Below are 6,130 nucleotides of genomic sequence, written 5' to 3'. Positions count from 1 at the left end.
AACTCCAACTTCTTTACTAGTCTGAAATCTAACACACTTCTGAATGACTACAGATTTCTCTGTGGCTTAAGGCAGGGTTCTCCACCTGTGATTCTCCAGATGTTGCTGAACTACACTCCCATCATCCATGGCCACAATAAATCTGGAGTACCACAGGTTGGGAACCCCTGGTTTATGGATATCCTATGCTAGTTTGCATAGAAGTCCCACATAATTTTTTAAAAACCCCAACTAATTATCTGTATAATGATTTCTGTCAAATATGCGTATTGACACAGAATATAAATAATTATTTCGGGCTGTAATCCTGTGTCGATTTACTCATTGAACTCAATTTACCTGGAAGTAAGCCCCAATGAACTCAAATGGGGCTTACTTCCAACTAATCTGTTATCAGACTACAGCTCAACTAATCTGTTATCAGACTACAGCTCAAAATAATCATTTATATTCTGAGTCAATATGCGTAGTTCTGGCAGAAGTCATAGTTTAAATAATTAACCAGTTCTTTCTAAACTGGAATTTTAACACATTTTATAACATAAATTTTTCAATAGTAAACCAGCATCTTGAATCTTAGCTTTTTAACCCCTTACAGCTTCCCCTGACCCCAAGTTTTGTTCTCTAAAACTGGACCATGCTCACTCTTTCTCTTTATTTCTGATGCACTGCCTTCACTCTGCCCTCAGTATACACTTTGAAGGATTAATTTGTGTTCAGCATAACTCCAAAATGGCTGTTTTCTTTCCATACTGTTCTATTTGCAAGAACTCTACTATTCTAAGAAGAGAACAGAGTGCAAGGGATTTTAAGCTATGAAAGCTATTTCAGTAGCTCAGTTGTAATCCTTTTGAATCAGACAGAAGTCTTGCTTCTCCCTTCCCTGCAGCATCAGGGTTTGCCACGAGCAAACAATAAATAAATAAATAAATAAATAAATAAATAAAACAAAATAAATTGGATGGTATATACTTGCACCCTTATAATATCACTGTCTCTTGAATGAACTTGACTTTTGTTCTCTGATTGCAAATACTGCAGAGAGCAAGGGTGCTAGTGAGTCAGGGCTGGAATATTTCCCCCATAGCAGTTTTTTTGAACTGAGGGTAGCTTGCTCTGCTACAGACTTATTCTGCCTCTGGAATACTCAAAAACTTTTGCTGGAAATAATTGTATTATTGCCACCATTACCAAATTATCAGTTTGGAATCATTGTACCTGAGCCACAAAATTATAGAATTCTAATGGGGGGCGAAGGACCAACTCCAATCTCAGCCTCTTCACTTGTTCGCATAGCAGAATCATAGATCAGTCTTCCTAAAGGAAATGCTTCGGTGGAGCACAACTACTCCATTTCTTTGTAGTTTTCCCTTCTCACCTTAGGTATATCCACTATCCCTCACAAGTCTACTTGGAAGGGGTACAGAGTTTCCCTTTCCTACTCTTGCAAAAACATTTTAAAAAAACTCATGCCCTCCCATTTCACTTCCCCAGCAGCACTACAAGAGGGAAGCAGAAGCTATACCGAGTCAGACCATTGGTCCATCTAGCACACTGGCAATGGCTTCTCCAAGGTTGCAGGCAGGAGACTCTCTCAGCCCTACATTGGAGTTGCCAGGGAGGGAACTTGGAATCCTCTGTAAACCGAGGTAAGGAAGCCCTCTTCCCTTACTCTGGGGGCATACAAGGTGTCCTGCCTCTACCAACTTGGGCAACTACAATAGGTAAGAAAAACATAGCATGTCCAATCCTCCAACCCACATCTGCTCAGATTTGCCAGTCATACTAAGAACTGCTACAGGGCTGCAATCTACCTGCTTCCCTGCAAAGAGTTGTTACCAAAATTAATGCTGCACTGAGCAGCACTGGGGAATAAATGGACAGTTTTCACAATGGAGGAAGGTAGGTGGGGTCTCCCAGGGATTGGTGCTGGGACCAGTGCTATTTGACTTGGTCATAAACTATCTAGAAGTTGGAGTGACCAGCGAAGTGGCCAAATTTGCAGATGACATGAAACTATTTAGGGTAGTGAAATCCACAATAGATTGTGAGGAACTCCAGAAACATTTCTTCAAACTGAGGGAGTGGGCAACAAAATGCCAAATGCGATTCAATGTAAGCAAGTATAAAGTGATGTATAGTGGGCCATAAAACCCCAACTTCACATATACACTGATGGGATCTGAGCTGTTGGTGACTGACCAGGAGAGAGATCTTGGGGTCGTGGCGGACAGCTCATTGAAAGTGTCGTCTCAGTGCATGGCAGCCGTGAAAAAGGCTAATTCCATGCTAGGAATCATTAGGAAGGGACTGAGGAGAGCTGGTCTTGTGGTAGCAAGCATGACTTGTCCCCATAGCTAAGCAGGGTCTGCCCTGGTTGCATATGAATGGAGACTTGATGTGTGAGCACTGCAAGATATTCCCCTCAGGTGATGGAGCCACTCTGGGAAGAGCAGAAGGTTTCAAGTTCCCTCCCTGGCAGCATCTCTAAGATAGGGCTGAGAGAGATTCCTGCCTGCAACCTTGGAGAAGCCGCTGCCAGTCTGTGAAGACAATACTGAGCTAGATAGACCAATGGTCTGACTCAGTATATGGCAGTTTCCTATGTTCCTAAAATAAAAATGCTAATATTATAATGCCATTATACAAATCTATGGTGTGGCCACAGGTAGAATAATGTGTACAGCTTTGGTCACCTTATCTTAAGAAGGATATTGTAGAACTGGGAAAGTTGCAGAAGAGGGCAACCAAGATGATCAGGGGCCTGGAGCACCTTCCTTATGAGGCTAGACTACAGCATCTGTGGCTCTTTACCTTGGAAAAGAGGCAACTATAGTTGTGTATAAAATTATTCAGGGAGTGGAGAGGGTGAACAGAGAGAAGTTTTTCTCCCTCTCTCACAACACTAGAACCAGGGGTCACCCCATGAAACTGAAGGTCGGGCAATTTAGTACAAACAAGAGGAAGTACTTTTTCACACAGCACATAATTAATCTATGGAATTCCTTGCCATGGGATGTGGTGATGGCCACCAGCTTGAAGGGGCTTAGACAAATTCATGGTGGACAGGTCTATCAATGGCTACTAGTCTGGTGGCTATAGGCCACCTCAAAAACTTCAGAGGTGAGATATCTCTAAATACCAGTTGCAGGAGAGCAACAGCAGGAGAGAGGGCATACCCTCACCTCTTGCCTGTGGGCTCCCCAGAGGCATCTGGTGGGCCACTGGGTGAATCAGGATGCTGGACTAGATGGGCCTTGTGCCTGATCCAGCAGGGCTGTTCTTATGAGCAAGTCTGAATCCCCATATTTGCATACATGAGTGCAAAGAGATTCATACTTGCAAGGAGAGCCCTTGATTTTTGAATGTATGAGTTGTGAACCACCCAGAGATGGAAGTTTGGGGCAGTGTAAAATGTGATTAAAAATAGCATAAATAAATTTACACACACTAACACTAGGTGCAAGCTGCTTGTTTTCTATTTTAAAGCTCTCCCCCACCCTTAAACACTATACTCTGCCTTTCCATTATTCAGTCCCAAGGTGGTTTACACAAGATTATTAGAAACAGAATTAAAAGATGCTTTTTGTTATGCAATATGAATCATGCATTTGTAACCATGAAGAAGTGTTTGTGGCACAAGCAGCAGTAATGGAATAGAACAGTGGAATGGAACATTCTAGGCACTTGGTCAGAAAGCATGATTAATATCTGAGTAATCCTTTTGAAGAGGCCATTCAGCTGGTACGGTATTCCATTGCACCATAGTAAAAACATGTTTTTTTAAAAAGGTACACAGTATCAGATTGCTGTATAACAGGACGTTGTACTTGGTTACATAATGGATTTGACCAGTCATTCCATTAATCTCTCTGCAGTATTAAGATTTGTCAGGTTTTGTCACCCAGTATGATAGATACAAGCTGTGCTTTTGACATCTTGCAAGCAGAACTGAATCATACTTAAATTTTGCTATTGGTGTCACAGAGCTTCAGCTGCTAAAACAGTTCAGCATGTTACTGCTATCCAAATAAATCATAGCAAATAAATTTATGAAAATGACAGCGCATCAGCATCTTCTCTGATGAAGTGCAAAATACTGCCTTTGTGGAAGTTATAGGATCAAGAACTCCACTGTTCCAAGAAGAGAATGGGTCTCAAGGAATTTTAATTTATGCAGGATATTTCAGCAACTCAGTTGTAATCCATTTGGGTCAGACAGAAGCCTTCTCTCCTTACTTCCATATCACAGCTTGCCATGAGCAAAGACACATTGGATGACATATGCTTAGACTATAGTAAGATTGCCCTTAAATTGATTTGGCGTGGGCCCAGAGACAAGATTTTAAAATGGGCCCCCCCTCACTGAAGCTCAGCTCATGAAGCAAAGAAATCTTAAATGAGGCTAAATAGTGGCAACAAAAAGCATAGATAGACAGACAGATAGATATCATCATCCTAAATTATTTTTTTTAAGGTTTTGTAAATTGTGAACGATGCAAGTCATTTAATGGTACTAGAGAAAGACAAGCTGTTCTGGTAGCTTCAGGTCTTAACACTCACATCAGTTTGGGAGGATGAATACAACTGAAGGAAGCCTGGGCGGGTGCGTGGCTGGGGGAGTCAGTCATGTGACTTGCCCCTGGGGGTCCCCCATGGCAGTGGGCCCCCAGACAACTGTCTCCCCTTGCCCTATTATAGTTACACCCCTGACATGACCCCAAAGAGGGGAGGGGAGCTGTATGTGCTCCCAATCTGCAGTCACATGATCTCAAAAAGGCAGGACGACGGAAGAGTGAATGTGTGAAAGCTGGCAGCCAGATAGGTCTGCTTTTCATCCACCCTCAGTAAAATGGAAGATAATGATCTCAGAACTGGGCTGAACTCTGGTAACCGAGGCTTGACTACTGCAATATGCTCTACATGGGGCTGCCTTTGTATGTAGTTCAGAAACTTCAGTTGGTCAAGAATGCAACAGCTAGATTGGTATCTCGCTGATAGTGAAATCCAAAATGGATTGTGAGCAGCTCCAAAAGGATCTCTCCATACGGGGAGAGTGGGCGACAAAATGGCAAACGTGGTTCAATGTTAGCAAGTGTAAAGTGATGCACATTGGGATGAAAAACCCCAACTTCAAGTATATGCTGATGGGATCCGAGCTGTCGGTGACGGACCAGGAGAGGAATATTGGGGTCGTGGTGGACAGCTCCTTGAAAGTGTCGACTCAATGTGCGGCAGCTGTTAAAAAGGCCAATTCCATGCTAGGGATCATTAGGAAGGGGATTGAAAATAAAATGGCTAATATTATAATGCCCTTATACAAAACTATGGTGCGACCACACTTGGAGTACTGCGTACAATTCTTGTCACCACATCTTAAAAAGGACATTGTTGAACTGGAGAAGGTACAGAATAGGGCAACCAAGATGATCAGGGGCCGAGAGCACCTTTCTTATGAGGCAAGACTACAACACCTGGGGCTTTTTAGTTTAGAAAAAAGACGACTGCAGGGAGACATGATAGAGGTCTATAAAATCATGCATGGTGTGGAGAAAGGGGAGAGAGAGAAATTCTTTTCCCTCTCACACAACACTAGAACCAGGGGTCACTCCATGAAATTGATTATCAGGAGGTCCAGGACCAACAAACGGAAGTACTTTTTCACACAATGCGTGATCCACTTGTGGAACTCTCTGCCACAGGATGTGGTGACAGCCAACAACCTGGATGGCTTTAAGAGGGGTTTGGATGACTTCATGGAGGAGAGGTCTATCAATGGCTACTAGTCGGAGGGCTGTGAGCCACCTCCAGCCTCAAAGGCAGGATGCCTCTGAGTACCACTTGCAGGGGAGTAATGGCAGGAGAGAGGGCATGCCCTCAACTCCTGTCTGTGGCTTCCAGCAGCATCTGTTGGGCCACTGTGCAAAACAGGATGCTGGACTAGATGGGCCTTGGGCCTGATCCAGCAGGGCTGTTCTTATCTAGGATTTCTTGGAGAGACCATATTATGCCTGTTTTAAAATAATTGCATTGGCTGCCAACAGGTTTCCAGGCAAAATACAAAGTGCTGGTAATTATCTTTAAAGCCCTAAATGGCTTCGGACTGGGTTACCGTGTCACCTTCTTCTGC

The sequence above is a fragment of the Hemicordylus capensis genome, chromosome 3 (assembly GCF_027244095.1).
Source record: "Hemicordylus capensis ecotype Gifberg chromosome 3, rHemCap1.1.pri, whole genome shotgun sequence".
NCBI classification, from domain to species: domain Eukaryota; kingdom Metazoa; phylum Chordata; class Lepidosauria; order Squamata; family Cordylidae; genus Hemicordylus; species Hemicordylus capensis.
The sequence above is the reverse complement of the archived record's forward strand: the minus strand, read 5'-3'. Positions refer to the sequence as shown.